The 19,664-nt window shown below is 44.4% G+C and overlaps 1 pseudogene; it reads left to right on the top strand.

The window, feature by feature from the left end:
• The first annotated feature begins 1,246 nt into the window (after positions 1-1,246).
• Positions 1,247-19,664, top strand: part of LOC102989569 (zeta-crystallin-like) — a 68,639-nt pseudogene continuing 50,221 nt past the window's right edge.

Raw genomic sequence — 19,664 nt, 5'->3', positions numbered from 1 at the left:
GGGCTCCAGGCGCACGGGCTTCAGTAGTTGTGGCACGTAAGCTCTAGAGCGCAGGCTCAGTAGTTGTGGCGCACAGGCTTAGGTGCTCTGCGGCATGTGGGGTCCTCCCGGACCAGGGCCCGAACCCGTGTCCCCTGCATTGGCAGGCAGATTCCCAACCACTGCGTCACCAGCGAAGCCCAAGGTTCACTTTTATTTAATATTGTTACTACCTTTGCACTTCCCTCTGGAGAATCTCAAGGTAGAGAAAATTTCCCCAGAAACTACCTTGCCGTAGAAAGAATATTGGCTTTGAAACTGGAACACTTGGGTTCAACTCCTGCCACAGTATATGTTCTTCCTCAGTGTGACCTTAGTTCTTCTGAGCCTCAGTTTCCTTACTGTACAATGGAGCACGAATACCCACTTCACAGACTTATGAAGACCAAAGCAAATGAGAAAAATGTACAAGAAAATGTTTTCTAAAGTGCAACTGCATTCTGCTAATGTATGGAATTATAATTATTAACCCAGCAAAGAGTGCTCTGTGGCAAGCACTTTTCTGGTGATTTTCCTTCCTGCTCTCTTGTTGACTCAGTACATGTCAACAGATGACTCCATTTTAACCTAAATGTCCCTTGCCCAAGCTAATTGCTAATTTAGACTTAAACTGTGCCCAACTCACGATTAGAATTCAAACCTTGGAACTCCATTAGGGATGCATAATGCTACATTTTCCTTCACTGAAATTAATCAGCTGCAAATGATTAAATTACTATATATAGTGTGAAACACAACAAAGCTGTAATTTTTATATAAATTCCAGAATGTTACATTATTTCCCTTCAGCACTGACATCGGAATAATTCCTCCACAATCATTGCTTTGTCTTCTGTAAAATAAAATTTTAAAAACCCATTGCTTTTCAAGCGTACCAGGGTCTGCGTTCAATATTTAATATGATTAATGTTTACTGTATTTGTTGTGGGGTTGTCTGCTAATTGTGGCGTTAAGCCGCACCCCCTTCATCATCTTTGGGGACTGAGGGATGTTGGTTCAGAACCACTGTTTGAGGAAAGTATCAATTAAAATTCAGCTCCGTTGAGCACATGAATCTTTCTTGTTGTTTGTTTGTGGTGCCCGGCATATCTGGTGGCAACACTCTCCTCCTCTCCCCCTCTCCTCGCTGCAGGAACAGATTGAGATTCTAGGCAACTTCTCAGTGAGCATGTAGCCTGTGGGGAAGCCCCAGGCTTGCTCAGCAAGCATGCGGGGCCAGGGAATCTTGCTTGCAATCCCAGCAGTGCGCTACTCTGGCAAAACGGCGGAGGCCGCTGGAATGAGACAGGTGATTAAAGGAAGGTCTGGATGTAGGTGAGGCAAGCAAGGCATCCCAGGGCTAAATCTAAGAAGGCAGCCAGTGCGCGTACGTGACCCGGGGAGCCACTTGAGACTCCTTAAATTTTGTGTCCCAGCCACCTCCCTCTTAAGGACCACGCCTCCTTACGTATTGCACCCCAGGCACCTCACTCGCATCCCACTCCAATTAAGAGGACCTAGCTGAGAGTCAGGGAAACTGAATGGCGACGCAGTGTGCCCTGGCATCACCGTGATGGACCTCGGATCCGCCTCTTAACCTCTCTGGGGCTTTGCTTTCTTATCTGTAAAATAGGGATGATCATCTCTGCTGGGCAGATTTAGGATTGAGACAGTGCCTGGTCAACTGGAGGATGCCCTCCAAACGTCATGAGTAGCGGGCATTTCTCTCGCTAGCCTCCCCACCGCCGCAGGTCCTCTGGTTTCTGCCTCAAATCCCCTACAGCTTTTGTGGGGGAAGCCCTAGGCAAAATCTTGAAAATGCTGCCAGCCAAGGACTCTCAGCCCCCAGATGGCTTCCAAAGCCCAGAGAAGGTGTCTCCATGGTTGCTGCTGCCGGATGGTGAGGCTCCATTCTCCTGCTGGCTTTGAGGCCCAGCTGTGCCAGCTCTTCCCGGGCCACCGCAGCGGTGGAGTGATCTCTTCTCTCGCCGCCCCCATCCTTGTCAATACCGAAGGACAACTGCCTTGCTCTCCCAGGGTCTCTCAAAGAATATGTGGACAAACTTCTCTTGGTAGCTTTGTTCCCTCTGGAGACCATACACATGACCAGGAAGGCTGGTTTCAAAGTCTTCTCTCTCAGAGCTCTCATTCCTTCCCCTCATCTCCCTCACCTCTGTTGAAACTTGCCCCCAGATACATGATCACTGCTTTCCACTCAAAGCCTGCGTTCCACACTTACACTTGGCCTCACTGGGTACTGACTGGGTACCCTCTGTTTTGGCGGTACACAGAGCCTGTCATGCTCCTCACCCCAAGAGCTCACAACCCATGGGATATTCCCTCACCAAGACCACCTCAGAAATTCCTCTCCACATTAACGGATTCTCCTTTCATCCTTACTGGGAATAGGCTTCCTCCCAGACTGCCAGCAGCTAGAAGGTGGGACTCCCAAATATTTTAGCCTCCATCAGCTACAGAAGAATAAGAACCAGCCCTGTGCCATTTTGACATCGATTTGTCCTTTCAGAATTGGGAAGAGATTTCTTCTTAATTGGTTCATACATTCTCCACTGATTTCTTTTGCCAAAGGAGGCATATTTATAAACAGGCTGCCCAGTTTGGCCGATGGGCAAAAGGATGCTCAGATGAGGGTGGGATTGAACATTACACTTTGACCTGGAATTGATACTCAGCCAGGGTGCACCAGCAAGTCCACACAGGTCATTAGCATGCTGAAATACTTCTGTAGCAGTTGGTCAATAGCCACCTCCAAACGCCCCTCTGTATCCCTGCTGCCCAGGTCCTCTGGGTCCCCTGGATTTCCCTACAATCCAACAGAAGGGGCCTGGCCCCCCAGGGATTCTTTATTTTTATTTATTTATTTATTATTTTTATTTTTTATTTTTTTTGCGGTACGCGGGCCTCTCACTGCTGTGGCCTCTCCCGTTGCGGAGCACAGGCTCCGCACGCGCAGGCTCAGCGGCCATGGCTAACGGGCCCAGCTGCTCCACGGCACGTGGGATCTTCCCGGACCGGGGCACGAACCCGTGTCCCCTGCATCGGCAGGCGGACTTTCAACCACTGCGCCACCAGGGAAGCCCCCCCAAGGGGTTCTTTAGACCTCTGCTCCAGCACTGGGGCCTTTTCCATTGGCTGGTGCTCTTGCCATGCTGGTTGTTAATTGATCTGGAGATCATCCCTGGCAGCTAACTAATCATGCAGCTGTCCCCCAGATAGCCACTTCAAAACCTGTGACAAGAAAAGCATTGGGTTGTTTAGGACCTGTGCAGAAGAGGAGAGGCAGCGCTTGTGGAGTGTGGAGTTCCGGAGTTTGGGGGTACCTTGAAGCCTAGGCCTGCTTTCTCAATCTTACTGCCCTCCTGCAGCTCCTCTGGCATCCTGGCTAAGACCAGAACATCCCACCAACGATAGCTGTTCTGAGACATGACCCAGTATTTGTGGGGCAACTCTCAAGGAAATAGCCACTTCAAATTTATCCTATTTTATCATGCAGACTACTCGTGGGGAGAGAGAACATTTTTTGCCTTCTGCCAAAACAAAGTCCTTTGTGTGGGTCAAGAGGCCTTACCCTGACCCTGTAGCTTCAAGATAATACTGACCTCTCTAAGGAATATATTTTCAATTTTGGCATTTGAGAAATCCATGCACAACGCTAGCGGGAAAGAAGGTATGGTACATATATACCATGGAATATTACTCAGCCATAGAAAAGAGTGAAATAATGCCATTTGCAGCAACATGGATGGACCTAGAGATTGTCATACTGAGTGAAGTTCTAATTAAAGTCCAAACATGTGGTGTAAACCCAGTGGACACATATATTCGCTCCGGCACTTACAGTAGAAAACCACTTCTACCCTATACTCCTGGCTTAGATGTGCCTGGGATAATAGGATCTGTTGGAGAGAGTGTATCTGCTTTCAAGAAAGGCGACAGAGTTTTCACTACCGGCACGATCTCTGGGGGCTACACAGAGTATGCTCTGGCAGCCGATTACGCTGTTTACACACTGCCATAAAAACTGGACTTGAAACAAGGAGCTGCCGTCGGGATCCTGTATTTTTACTGCTTATCGAGCTCTGCTCCCCAGTGCCCATGTGAGAGCTGGAGAAAGTGTTCTGGTTCATGGAGCTGGTGGAGGGATTGGAATAGCAGCATGGCAGATTGCTAGAGCTTATGGCTTAAAGGTTTGGGCACAGATGGTACCGAGGAAGGACAAAAGATTGTTTTGCAGAATGGAGCCCACGAAGTGTTTAATCACAAAGGAGCTAATTACATTGATAAAATTAAGAAATCTGTTGGTGAAAAAGGAGTTGATATGATTACTGAAACGTTAGCTAATGTAAATCTTAGCAATGATTTGAATCTTTTGTCACATGGAGGATGAGTAATAGTTGTCGGCAGCAGAGGTCCTATTGAAATAAACCCATGGGACACCATGGCAAAGGAATCTAGCATAATGGGAGTTGCTCTCTATTCATCCACCAAAAGGAGGAATTTCAGCAGTTTGCAGCAGCCCTTCAAGCCAGAATGGAAATTGGTTGGTTGAGACCAGTATTAGGTCCCCAGGATCCATTGGAGAAGGTGGCCCAGGCTCATGAAGATATCATTCATAGCAGTGGGGCTGTTGGAAAAATGATTCTTCTCTTAAAACAATTAATCCTTCCACAGATCTCCTGCGTAATGAAAGTTTCTTACCTCAGTTTTATGTATACTAAAAAAAAAAAAAAGAAAAGAAAAAAGCACTGGGTTATGCTTTGAAACATACTAAACATCTTTTAAAAATTATTTCAGTGACAAAAGTCTTGTTACTAGACAAGATGAAATTTCCCCTGAGTGGACAAGCTCTAGTTTAGCAATCTCAGACTGCCCCTTTGTCTTCATGCTTTCAGAAAATTATCACAGCCAACAAGTACTGAGTACCACTCAATGCCAGGCACCGTTCTCAGTGCTCTACGTGCAGGATCTCACTGTTGCAGAGGGGTCTGCGACACTGTGACTTGTAGGCATTTTTATTATCATTTAACAGGTGGACACTAAGATTCAAAGGGTTTAGGTAATTTGTTCAAAGTATCACACTAGAAGGTGGCAGGGCTGGGACCCAAACCCAGGCTGAGTGACTCCAAAGCTCTTAAACTTGAAGTTAAATTACTTGGTATATACTCTCATACGTGTTAGTTATCCTCTTCTTGCTGTTGTTTTATAATCGTCACTATTCTAGCGCCCTTAGGAATGCCTCTGTGTGTGTGTGTGTGTGTGTGTGTTTGTGTGTGTGAGAGAGAGAGAGAGAGAGAGAGAGAGAATGAGAGAGAACAGGAATGGACATCTGTGTGGTGATGTTGCATATACACATACAGTTATTGCCAGGCCCCTGTTCCCCATCATTTTATGTGGTTCCTTCTGATTGCCTGGGTTGTCTAAGATTGAAAGCGACTCTATGTCAAGGGCTTTGATTCACTTACTCAGAACCCGTATGGGTGCCACATGAGAGCCTCTGTTAAGGCCACAATAGTAATAAGTCCTCTGTTAAGTACCACAATAGAGGAATAAGAATCAGTAAGTGAAAACTTCTGGGACCAGGCAGGAGGAGCCTACTAGCTCTGTCCCTAACTCAGTTCCTCCTTCCCTCCCTCCCTTCCTTCTTTTTCTCCAAGTCAACACCAAGAAGGGCACTGGAGGCTTAATGAAGAGCTTGTGAGAAATAGCAGTGAGGACCCAGAACATTCCATGTCTCCAGACCTGTGTGCATCTTTGTGGGTCTGGGTGGAATGGGGACCATTTTGGTGGACTCTAATGGCTTTTTTAAACCCTGAATTCCATTCAGAGTAGTTTTCTTGGGGATAGACAATTTAAGATGTGAAACAAAAGTCAAAAAGATGAAGTGGATCTGTTTCCTCTAAGGACGGGTACCCTTCCAGACCAGGCAAAGGCCGCGCCCCAGCTGTAACCCATTCATTCGCCTGGGGGTGTCCAGGCCTGGAGAGACTCTGTCCCCTTTAATCTCCGGAGGCTGGTTAGTCAGGGTGCCAGGCTCCCTGCCCTCCCACCCCCATGACTGACAGTGGTCCAAAATGTCCATCATCTTTTTGCACAAGGTTTGCTGTTCATTAAAAAAATCACCTTTCTTGGGGGGCTTCCCTGGTGGCGCAGTGGCTGAGAGTCCGCCTGCCGATGCAGGGGACGCGGGTTCGTGCCCCGGTCCGGGAGGATCCCACATGCCGCGGAGCGGCTGGGCCCGTGAGCCATGGCCGCTGGGCCTGCGCGTCCGGAGCCTGTGCTCCGCAGCGGGAGAGGCCACAACAGTGAGAGGCCCGCGTACTCCCAAAAATAAATAAATAAATTGGGTGGATTATTTAAAAAAAAAAAAAAAAATCACCTTTCTTGTCGACAAGAAAATTACATTTTTTTTTTCACCTTTGAGCTCAAAATCTCACTTATATTAGGGCTTGGACGAGCTGCAAATCTGGTCCAATCCAGAAATGCCCAATAAAAAGACTAATTTGAATTTTGCCCCAGACCAAATTATGGGGAGGAAGTAAGTGGAGGGAGGGACCTAGAGTCTGTCGTTGCATTTCTAATTACTTTGTTTCTCCTAGTGTGGGAAGAATGGAACGCTGGGCCAGGGATCTGAGTGCAGGCAGCCCCTGTGTCTGGGTGGTTTCTTCCAAGTGCCCCTCCCCACCAGGCAACAATGCCCTCTGCTTCATGTACACCCGGGGCCAGGACCTAGCAGCAAAGCATCTGAGACTGTGTTAAACTGGAGAGAAACTCAGCCAGAAGTTGACATCGCCATTGCGCCACCTGCTGGAAGTTTGGAAAAAGACTCTGAAATTCATGGTTTGGCTGTAACTAGTAACTTCACAATCCTAATGATTATTTGTAATAATTCTAATTTCGTCTTATTACACAAGTTACACAGGTTTTTGAAGACAATTTAAGAGGTTCATACAATTAAAACAAAACATAAAAATCACTCACAATCCTGTCACCCAGAGATTACCATCGTTTATATTTTGTTGGCTTTCCTTCCATCCTTCCAGTCTTTTTTCTACTTAGATATATGTAAATTCATATACACTATTAGTCTCATTCAGTACACATTATTCTATAGCCTAATTTTTAGGATTAACAGTATGTCTTCAATATTTTTGCATGTCGTTAATTATAACCTGCAACATGACTTTTGCTTAGCAGTTTTTTATATCCTTATATCATAATTCTAGGTCCTCTTCCGGTGTATTAATTACAATGTGGTCTATGCTTTGAGTTTTTACTAAATCTAATTTTCCCCCTCCCCTTTCTCCCCTTCTTTCTTTCTCCTTCATTCCTCCTTTCTTTCCTTGAAGGTTTTTGTCTTTACTTATTTCTTTATTTTCCCTCCAATAGAAGAGGTCCACAGCAGATGTTGTTTGGGGCAATTCTTTGCAGTATCTCTGGCCTCCCTCACCCCTTCATATAGGGGATCCAGAGACTTCCTACTGAGCCCTGGATCTCTCCTCTGGGTGGGCTCTGCTGTCCCTGCCCTGGAAGACAGGACACTTTAAACTCTGAACTGAGGTGGGCAAGAAAGATGGAATCCCAACCTAGTGCCTCCTGCGTTGTCTAGAAAAAAAAACGAAAACTAACAATTACTGATCACTTACTCTGTGCCAGCCAGGCTCCATCATAAGAACATTACATGAATTATCACAGGCAATCATCATAAAACCCTTCTGAGATAGAGTACCTCTCCTTCCTTCTTTCCATTCACTGGACAGCTGAGGACACCAAGCTTGAGAAAAGCAAATGAACTTGCCCAAGCTCACCAGCTATTCGTCTCAAACCTCAGTATGCTGTGATTGTCTATTAAAAGGAAGCAAAACAAAAAAGATTTCCAAATTCTCTTTGAAAAATTGGAACATCAGGTAATGTGGGTTTTGTTTCCCCACAGCAATAATCAGCCCAAGCAGAGTCGTGGTGTCCATACCAGATTAGCATGGACGGTTCAGTTGGACCATCTCCACCTTTCATGTATTCTCCCTACAACAGAGGAGGGATGTCTCCTGCCAACAATACTGTGGGGTGGGCTGGCTTCATCTAATAGAACAAAGGAACTTACAAAAAGACAACCATAGGCTCAGGGTTTATAATTCCTGGCTCCCTCTGTCTGAGAAGCAGGCTGTACCTATGGCTTCCCTGAAACAACCTCTTATCTCTCCTATCCATGAGTATGGGGATGGATTTTGAGGGTGCTAGACCAGCAAAGGAGGAACATAATTATAGACCGGAGTGAAATAGTTGCTATGGGTCCACTGGAATAAGAGCACCACATTGACACATGTGGGTGGTTGCATTAGATTGGTTGGTTGACTGAAACCAGAAATCAACAGTGACTTGTACTAAATGAAGTTGATATAATATAGAACAGCCATTGGCAAACTTTTTCTGTAAAGGGACAGGCAAGTAAAAGTTTTAGACTTTGCAGACCATACGGTCTCTGTTGCAATCACTCAACTCTGCTGTTGCAGCGGCTATAGCAGCCATAGACTGCTGCTCTATGTAAATGAACAGGTGTTGGCTGTGTTCCAATACAACTTTATTTACAAAAAAATGGTAGTTTTCTTTACAAAAGCAGGCCATAGTTTGCTGACCCCAGCAAAGAAGGGATACAAAGACTTAGGAACAGGAGCGTTAGAGTGGATTTCTCCTTTGCAAGCCATGCACTGGTTAAACTAGGTGGATTCTATTTTCCAGAGTAGATTCACCTGTACATCATTTCTCTACTTCAGTGACTTTTGAAAATGGTCAACATAAGACTTCTCCCTGGAAATGACTTGGGATTGGGGATGTGAATGCAGATTTGGATTCTCTGACCTGGGTTATTTTCTAAGCTGTGTTAGTGATTGGATTCCCAGAGGATCAGGATCCTCGCTGGGTCTCCACATTTAGTAGGCTGATTGAGCCAGTGGAAGCAGAATCACCCCCAGAAGGATTGTGCCTGTTGGGTACCACTGTCCTCCAAATGCTTCCTACAAGGGCCTGGCTGAACAATGTCATTTTAACACAGCAATTTCCAGGCATTAAGTCAGGTGAGAGGGAGGTAAAAAAAAAGGGGGGGGGGGCTTCCCTGGTGGTGCAGTGGTTAAGAATCCTCCTGCAGGGGACACGGGTTCGAGCCCTGGTCTGGGAGGATCCCACATCCCGCGGAGCAACTAAGCCCGTGAGCCACAACTACTGAGCCTGCGCTCTGAAACCCGCGAGCCACAACTATTGAAGCCTGTGCACCTAGAGCCTGTGCTCCGCAACAAGAGAAGCCACCGCAATGAGAAGCCCACGCACCGCAATGAAGAGTAGCCTGGGCTCACCGCCACTGGAGAGAGCCCGCGCACAGCAACAAAGACCCAACGCAGCCAAAAATAAAATAAATAAATTAAAAAAAAATGGTTCAAATGGAAAATTTTTTTAAAAAAGACTTAAATATGCAGAAGCCTGAGAAGCCGAGGCATCTCTCATAAGTCTGGAGACTCCAGATTCAGGGGTTAGGCTCAGAAGATGAGAAAGTGGGTGAGAAGAAGGCCAGCCAGAGAGAGAAAGACATCAGGAGGGGACCCTGTGTTTGTGTTTTGCTTGGTATATCTGGTGGTGTGTGTGGTGTAGAGAAGAGAGGGGTAAAAACTCTTACATGCTATCTTAGTATAGGTAGACAAAATTCTGTGAAGTTAGAGAAGAAGAGGACTTAGGAATCCAGGAATCCCCTCCATTACAGGGAGCTCCCCCTCCTCTGCCTGTGGAAGACACAGCTAGATGATCATGGCGTTCATTTCCAGTGAGCACTGAAGTGGTCTCATATCCTTGTCAACACAGCACTCCAGGCAGCCTTCCGCAATCTGTCAGGGTCAGAACTTAATAATAATAACAATAATTATAGCTAATAGTTATAGAGCATCTGTTATGTCTCAGGCACTGGGCTAAGTGTAGTTTATGCATTATCTCTTCTAATCCTCACAACTCTACAAAGTAGCTGCTGTTATTCTCCCTCTTTTTCTCAAGATGAATTCCATTTTTATGTCTCAGATTCAGTCCAAATGCCTTATTTTATACAAGAGGAAATTGAAACTTAAGATCACATTGTAGCAAGTTGTAGAACTAATGAGAACCTAGGTTCTTAAATACCCAGTCTATTGTCCCACATGGATTCCTCGGTGGATATGGTACGTTAGCAAACAGGCTTAGCTGCTATAACAAAGAAACCCTAGAACACAATGGTTTAAATAAAGGAGCATTTTATTTATCTCTCAATACATGGTCCTAAGGTGAGAAGTTCAAGACTGATGGGGTATCTCTGCTCCATCAGATAATTCAGGGACCCAGAATCTTTCCATCTTTTTGGTCCACCATCTCCTCAGGTGTTGTCTTAGGAGGATTGAGGTTGGTTCAGTTCCACATCTGCCTTTCAGTCTAGGAGAAGACAGAAAAGTCCAGGGCATGTAGTTTCAACTTTAAGGAGATAACCAAAAAGTTGCACACACACTCCCCACATTCCACTAACCTGATATTAACGTGTGACTTCCAACCCCACACCCCTCCCAGCTGCAAGACAAGCTGAGAAATAGAATCTCTTGCTAGGAGGGCATGGGTCCAGCTAAAACTCAGGAGCTCTAATTACTAAGAAAAAGAGTCAAACAGGTAGTGAGTAGCCTAAAATTGTAGCCTGTCTATTGACCTTGGTAGAAGTCAGAATGTCAGAGCTTTTGACTAGCTTTCTTTCCCAGAGTCTAAAGCTGCAGTGTCCAAGATAGTAGCCATGGGGACATGCAGCTGTTAAAATGAAAATTAAAGTTAAATAAAATGAACAATTTAGTTCCTTAGTCACAATAGCCACATTTCAGGTGCTCATTATCCATGCGCAGCTAATGGCTACACATTAGCCAGTGCAGATAAAGAATACTTATATCACTGCAGAAAGTTCTATTGCATAGCACTTGTCTACAGACCGTGGATCCAAACGTAAAACACCTTGAAGCTTCCAAGCCTCTCTTTGTAAGGAAACTGGAGTTTTACTTACCGGAGAGCATTGTAAAAGGAGATGGCAATTGTTGAGGGATAAGGCTTAAAGATTCTACTCTGGATAAATTCCTGAGACTGGAGAAGTTGAGTCAAACTTGAAACTGTGAGATATGGTCAGGCCTGATTTTTTTAGCTGCTGTGTCCCAGGTGCTACCCCTCCCTTTTTGGGATCAGTCACTGTTGTCACAGATAATTCCGCAGGACACGAAGAGAAGGTGGAAACCTTGGCAGGAGTTTGTGGCTAACATAATCCTAGTCTTCCCAGAGGTAGCAAATTAAGGTCTCTTGTAAACATCTGTTGTTTTCACCTGCCCAGTATCAACCCACCCTTCTTTTTGTAACAGCAGCCGTATTTTCTCATAGAGAATCACGCTTCCATTTTCAGTGCATGTGGGTGTGTTGGACTCCAGGGTTGGCCATGTAACCTAGGCCTGGCCGATCAGAGTCGTGTTAATCAGCCCGAGGGTGGGCATGTGCTCCAAGAAGGATCCAGGAGCCTTGGATTTCTGTTGGAACCATGGGGAACCAGGCACTCTCCTTACACTGGAGTTGCTAAGCAGATAAAATATGGGCCTAGAGCGATTCCACGCATTTATACCACCACACGAGGAGACCCTGAGAGTAATGAAAACAACAGGGAAAACTAGAGCCAAGAAAACGAGAGCAACAGAATCCCACTGACAAGGTTTGAGCCCAAGGATCTAGGTTGTGAATGAAGCCAATCTACTCCTGGACTTCTAAATTTTGTAAGACAATGAATTTACATTTTTGTTTAAAACTGTTTATGATGGCTTTCTCTTACTTGCAACTGAAGAAGTCCTAATAAATATTGAGTTATTTCCTCAAGACTCACATTTCCTGCTCTTCTTCCATTGGCATAGCTCAGCCATGGATCACAGCGCTGGTTCTGGAAGAAGAAAGTAATTCCACTGAACTAAAAAAGTCCTGAAGCTCCTAACCATGTCTTCACCCTACACTTCCCTCCCAAGCATATCCTTAGCACTGCTGATACCTCTTTTCCCAAACGGTATCTTCAGGCTGCTATTATATGACTTCTTTTCTATTTAATATTTATTTTAACTTAATTTCATCAGGATATGAGTGTATGTGTGTGTGTGTGTGTGTGTGTGTGTGTACATACATATGACAGTGGATCTCAATCTTGAGTGTCCATCAGAATCACCTAGAAGGCTTGGTAAACACTGTTTTCTAGGCCCTACCCCTAGATTTTCTAATTCAGCAGGTCTGGGTGTGGCCTGCGTATTTGAATTTCTAACAAGTTCCCAGTGATGCTGGTGCTGCCGTCCAGAGGCTGTACTTTGTGAACCACTGGCATATGGGCTGGGGGTAGAGTGGGGGGTAACACCTGCCATTTCTAGAGTGTTTTACAGTTTGTAAAGACCTTTGCAGTTTATTTTGGTCATCAACTAAGGTGGATAAGGCAACTATGATTGACATAGCTATTATTCTGACAAAGAAACTGGGGCTCAGAGGGATAAGATGACTTACCAAGTTTATGCAGCTAGGACTTGCAAAAGCTGAAACCGTAACTCAGATCTCCTGACTGAAGTATTTATTGCGTTATAACATGCCATCTTGCATGAAAATGGAATCAATATTAAGAAAAGGAGGAAAGAAGGAGAGGAAGAAGAGAGGGGAGGATCAAGGGCAGATGGGACAGGAAAGGAGAGAGAAGGAGAGAAGAATCTGCAGCTGAAACCCTGGGGGCATATGAGGCATACCAGAACCATCATGCATTCGTCAGACCTGGATTTGTTCCATTTCTATCACTTTCTAGTCTTTGAACCTTAAGAACATTTCTTAATCTCTTTGATCTCCAATTATAAAATGGAGATGAAGAAAACTACCTTGAAAGATTATTTTGATTATTTAATGAAATCATGTATGTAAGTGTTTAGCATGGAGCCCAGTACACAGTAAGCTCTGCATAAATGTTAGCCATTGGAATTTTTCTTAACCCTCATAACCCTTCTGAGTTAGATGCTGTATTAGTGAAGGGTAGGCTGGGTCACTCTAACAAATTAACTCTTTAGATGGCTTTCAGAATAAAAAGTTTATTTCTTTCTCACATGACAATTCGAGGTAAGTTTTCTAAGTTGATGGGCAACTCTGCTGCACACAGTCATTCAGGGACTCAGGCTGATGGCAGCTCTACTTCCTTCAATACTTGGTTTCTGGGATCTCTATTATTGCCATTCCAACAACCCAGCCAACAGGAAGGGGAAAGGAGTAGTAGATGTGGCATGGCCTGGTCTTAAGGTGTCACCCCAGAAGGCACACACCTCTTCCCCTCTTATACTCTATTGCAGAGAACGAAGTCACATGGTCACATCTAATCTCAAAAGAGCTGATAGGAGAATACAGCTTGGGTCTTTGCATTCTTACATGTCTTGCTGGGTGCACCAAGACTGTAGGCTCTGACTGCTCTTTTATCCAGGTCATTTCTCAGGGTTGTTTATGCAGACAATAACCTTAAGAAATGAAAGAACATCTACCCATTCCACACACACACACTGCTAAGGACAATGAGAAGGTTTGCTTATCCTCTACCATAAAAATGGTGGTTTCCCCAAGCTCAGTGTTCCTCAGTTGTAACACAAACCCACTGGGTGCATAACATCCATCTGGGTCAATCGCATCATACTGATGAGACCTGGGGGCAAGAGGAACTGATGCAAATATGCTCATGCACTTGCTGTATAATGAGTAATAAAATCCTTTGTCTCTGACCTAAGAATCTCATGTCTTCTATCAGCATCAATTAAACAGTATCAAGTTAATGTATTGATATTAGTTTGTAAGAGGGTAAAATCAAATTCCACAGGAAGCTGGGAAATGTGGCCCCTAGTTGGGTAGCAGTGTCCTAGCTACAATTCTAGAACTATAGAAGAAGGGCAAAGGGCACTTTGGTGATTAGCTAGCAGTCTCTTCCATAGATGGTCTTACCCCCAATAGGAAATAGAAACTCAAAGAGGTGAAGTAACTTGCCCAAGTTCTGGCAAGTTGCAGAGCTGGGATTTGAACACATGTCTGATAAATTCCTTCTACTGAAAATGAGAAGACACACACAGGGAATCTATTACTGCAGCCATGCAAACATGTACAGAGCCCTGTTTGCTGTGAAGCTAATGATGACCCTATGTCCACATTAATCTTTACCCTAACCCTTCCAAAGCTCTGGGAGGGACCCTAGCAATATGGTCACATGACATTGGATGCAGTGCTAAGGAGGCTGGACTTTATCATATAGGCAATAAGAAGCCACTTGAAGTTCTTAAGCAGGAGTACAACACAGTGACTGCAATGTGGGAGATTAAATGGTTGGAGGGAGACATTGGAGGCAAGGATACTGTTGTTATGGTGCCTGGCACCATAGTAGGTACTCAGAGTGTGCTGAATGAATGCTTTGGTTAAAAATGGTAATGGCCTGATCAAGTAGAAGGACAGGATATGTGGGATTGGTGGCAGATTATACATTCATGTGACCACCCATGTTCGAGAATGATACACATTATATTCAATATGGTAGTTACTTCTAGGGACCAGGAATAGGTTGTGATTGGGGAAAGGGTCAAAGGGGCCTCAGCTCCATTGGTAATATTTTATATATTAAGCTGGGTGATGGGTGATTCTTTACCTTTTGTAAATCTTAAATATTTTATAATAAATTTTATTTTTTTGGCTATGTTGTGTCTTCATTGCTGTGCACAGGCTTTTCTCTAGTTGCGGCAAGCCAGGGCTACTCTTCGTTGTGGTGCGTGGGCTTCTCATTGCGGTGGCTTCTCTCGTTTCAGAGCACCGGCTCTAGGCGCGCTGGCTTCAGTAGTTTGGGCATGTGGGCCCTAGAGCACGGGGGCTTCAGTAGTTGCGGTGCGTGGGCTCAGTAGTTGCGTCACACGGTTTTAGTTGCAATGCGGCAGGTGGGATCTTCCCAGACCGGGGATTGAACCCGTGTCCCCTGCATGGCAGGCGGATTCTTAACCCCTGAGCCACCAGGGAAGTCCCTATAATAAAATTTGCAAAAGACATCTTAGAGGCAGAATAGAAAGGGAACTATTTTGGAACAACATGCATGTGCAATTCCTCCCAGGGATCTTTTCATATTCAGGAGATAATGAATTAATATAAAGTAGAGAATGTCTGCTGGAGAATGTCTATTTCCAGCAACCTGTAGGTGGGAAAGATATCTCAGGGCAAAGAAGAGTCTTTGGGGCCTGCCTGCAGTCACATATGCATGACTGGCCCTGACAGTTCTACCCAATGGCATACAGGGCTGGACCTGGGGGGGGCCCTAAGAAGGAAAGCTGTGCCTACCCTCTGGAGGAAATCTCCTCGGCAAGCCGGCTGGTGTTTGCTCTGAGCACCCCCCGCCCCAAGGATCATGTCAGCAGTGACCATTTTCATAGCACACCCATCACCCCAAAATGCCTGAGTTCTCTCTGTGAATTTTTCTTAATTTTTTAAAAAGCCAAGATGAACATGCTAATCTTTCTCCTCTCTGTGCTTCACATCAAGCCCTGGTGCACAGCCTTGCATTATTCATGATGGTTTACATTAATCAAATGCTTCAAAGTTTCATAAAGTTTCTATTTTGGAGCACACATTCTTTTGTAGAGTTGGTACTTAGTGGACAATGGCATCATATTTTGGAGATTCTCCAGCATTCTTAATTCCCATCTGCTTTATTTGCTGCAGCTGTTTCATTTCTTCCCCAGAGACCGTATCTCGGAATTCTGCAGCATGTAGACTATTTTCAAATAAAAGCAAGCACCAGGGAATGCTTTCTGGGTTGAATGAATGTAAAAGATGTTGAAAGAGTTACACTTGATTTGTGTTCTCTGCCTAGTGATATCCTGTGATGTCCGCACGTATGGCTTTTTTTTGGAGAGCCTACTACTCCTCCAGTAACCATTTTCTCTTTTTTTCCTTAAACAATTAACCTCTAACTTTTAGTTGAGCCAGGTAGAATGAAGACTGCATTTCTCAGATTCCTATAACACTCCCTTGCAGTGGCTGTGTGACCAAATTCTGCCGATGGGGTGTAACAGGAGTCTTGCCTGTGATTTTTAGAGTCTGGGCGTGCCCCTCCTCATTTCCTCTTCTGCCTTCCCACCCACTGGAGTGTTCAGTCATGGCTGGAGCTTAGACTGTGTGTGCTGAGGATAGAAGGCCACAAGATAGAAGCCACCGAAATCCCTAACCCTCAGAATGCCTTAACAGCCCCGGACTTCCTAAAAGTGAGGAAATGACCATTGTGTTTTCTGGGGGACGGTGGAGGCGGGGATGTAGGGGAGGGTTGTGAGACACAGGCTGAGCTAATCCTTAATAATTCACTCTGTAAAAAGATAAGGTCTTCTAAAAGTTTTGTAAGAAGCACTTTAACAACTACTATTTAACTTGTTTAATATTGGAGGTCATAGGTGGGAAGGACTACACCAAGGAGCCGAGTCCTGGAAGCGTAAAGAACTTCCTGTACCGATATCTGACCAACTCCCTCCATGTCTCCTTTAGCTAATACCCACAGCGCTAGCATTAATGCACTGAATCACCCAGGCATGTTCCTTATTGTACTCGAAGAAAACAGGACCTGATCCAGCTAAGCAAGAATAATGATGCCTCCAACACGACTAAGTTGCAAATGGTTGAATAATACTGGATTACTTGTATTTTTCTCATTATAAAAGCACAAGGAAGAAAATCACCAATAAACCCACTATCAAGTTATTGTTTTGATCTATTTCTTTTCAGTTTTTTTCATTGCAAATATAGATGTTTATCTTTTCACAAATGGTATCATAGGATATATATTCTTTTTTTTTTTTTTTTTTGGCTGCATTGGGTCTTTGTTGCTGCACGCAGGCTTTCTCTAGTTGCAGCGAGCAGGGGCTACTCTTCGTTGTGGTGTGTGGTCTTCTCATTGCGGTGGTTTCTCTTGTTGCAGAGCATGGCTCTAGGCATGCGGACTTCGGTAGTTGCAGCACGCGGGCTCAGTAGTTGTGGCTCGTGGGCTCTAGAGAGCAGGTTCAGTAGCTGTGGGGCACCGGCTTAGTTGCTCCACGGCATGTGGCAATCTTTCCAGACCAGGGATCGAACCCGTGCCCCCTGCAGTGGCAGGCAGATTCTTAACCACTGCACCACTAGGATAGTCCAGGATATTCATTCTTTGTAGTTTCCCTTTACATCTTTTTATATAGTGAACATTTTCACATGTCATTATGAATTATTCTTACAATAACATTTTTAATCATTTTTGCTCCATACCATCATATGACTGTATTCTAATATATAGTCTTGGATACACTTTCCTTCCTTCCTTTATTTCCAACTATATATAACACTGGGATGGACATCCCTGTAGATAAATATTTGCACACATCCTGAGTTTTTATTTGGGTGAATTCCTAGAACTGAAATTAAGGAGGATATAACCACAGTTTCTACTACCCCCTTTTTTAAGACCCACTTTGGTGTCACTGTCTCATCTGGTTTCCAGAACAATAACCTATTGTCTGATTCATGTTAAATAGTGAGAGAATTTGAACAGTTCTTGTTCTGAAATATTCCTAGGTTTTTGTTTTCATCTTCCACCATTGCAAGCAGTTAAAAACACAGCCTGGAGAAGTGGCATTTTTCTTTCAGAAAATGAATTGGTAATTTATTCAAATGAGTATGGGTAGTTGTTTTAAATTATTACCTTATACAGAGCTCTAATGAAATGAAGTCAGTTTACATCTTTAAATAACCTTTAATATTTGTACAAGTAAATATCTCCACTTGATGATAATGGAAATTGTCAGAAATGTTCATTTTCTCACAGCTTAGCTCACTCACAAAGGCTGTCAGACAGCCAACTGATGTGACTCAGAGCATCGCTAGTTATTTCAGCAGAAGACAGTATTTCAAAGGTAAGGGAAAGGAGGTGCAGACACTAATGAAGTTTTATTATCAGAACATAGAATTAGGATTGTGACAAGAGACAATGGTGCCAATGACATGTAGTTGGAATGTTCAAGCTTGTGAAGTCTCTAGCAGAATCTCAGGGACAGAAATGTTGCGAAGGGTAGACTGATAAATTCCACTAAATGGATATAGACCAGGTCTCAGCGTATCTGGCTGAGAAAAAAGCAAAAAACAAAGCAAAACCAAAAAATCCAGGGAACAAAAAACAGATCCAAACCAATCTATGATCTGTAAAATAAACAGGGTGCAGAGTTGTATAAGATCCCAAGGATGAAGGATATTCATATCCAAAAGATGAAGTTAGTGTGTTTGGGTGTGTTTGTTCTCATGAAAAATGAGGTAGTGAAAGCTAGCTCCAATGGATCACAGTTCTACTAAGGACCCCAAGTTGGAAATACTGTGTTAGCAGGAATTTGTAACTGTTTTTGTAGGGGAGGAGGGAGGGAGGTGAAGAGAAAAGAGTAGAAAAAGGAAGAAGAAGAGGGTCCATCTTCAACCAAAATGGAACCCAGAAATATCAATCTTGATGAGATGTCTACTTCAGAATAGTCCTTATCATTTACCTTTCATTCATTCATTTAATAAGTATTTATTGTCTACTAAGTGTCAGGCACTGCTCTGCTCAACACAGGGGATACAGTGGTGAATAAGACACATGAGGCCGCTATTCTCAAAATTTTCATTCTTTTGGGGGTTAGAGAAACAACAAACCAATAGGAAAAGATATCAGCTAGCACTACATACTATGCAAAGAATTATAAGTGAGGTGATGGAGGCTATTTCATCTATGGTATAAGCAGTTTTAAAACAAGTCCATACGTTCTTTGACACTCCTCCTATTAAGAGGGGGAGTCTAGGTCCCTTCTCCTTACACCTGGGAGGTCTCTGTGACTGCCTGGATGGATAAAGGGCAGAGGAGGGGCACTCCATGTAGAGGGGCTTCTGCTGGGTTTTCTTAGAACACCTACTTTGGGCATTTTCAGCTAAATGTAAGAAGTCCAGCTTCCATGAGGCCACAATGTGGAGAAGCCCCTCAGGGGGGCCACACAGAGAAAGAGAGAGATGCCTGAGCAGTCAGCTGTGCCAGCTCCTGGCTATTGGAGTCTTCTCAGCCCAGACACCAGAAGAAGGAGGAGGATGCTTTAGAGACGCCCGCTGGACGGCACCCACCTGAGAGACCAGAGTGAGAACTGCCAAGCTGAGCCCCCAGCCCCTCAGATCCTGAGCCAACCTGTTTAGGCAGGTGGGAGATGTCGGGCAGATAAAAATCTTAACGTCGTCCTCCCAAAGAGAAAGCATTAGGCGTTGTCTGAGATCACAGATCCGGAAGCTCCACCGTACCTCTCTCCGCTGCCCTAGATGGAAGACTTAGGGCTTACCTGCTGGTGACATGGAAAAGGCACAGTTTCTACTGTTCAGCTCATTCGGGGTATGGATTTCCCCTTCTAAAGAATTTACATGTCAAGAACACAGATTTCATAGACTCATTGGCTTCTCAGATGGTAGAGCTGGCTTAGCCCAACACCATTATTTTAGGATTCAAGACATTCACACATAAGAATTCAGAGATTTGTGGGAAGGTGCAGAGGAAGCATGCA

The sequence above is a fragment of the Physeter macrocephalus genome, chromosome 16 (genome assembly GCF_002837175.3).
Source record: "Physeter macrocephalus isolate SW-GA chromosome 16, ASM283717v5, whole genome shotgun sequence".
Lineage (NCBI taxonomy): Eukaryota > Metazoa > Chordata > Mammalia > Artiodactyla > Physeteridae > Physeter > Physeter macrocephalus.
Note: the sequence above shows the minus strand (reverse complement) of the source record. Positions and strands in the feature narration are given on the sequence as shown.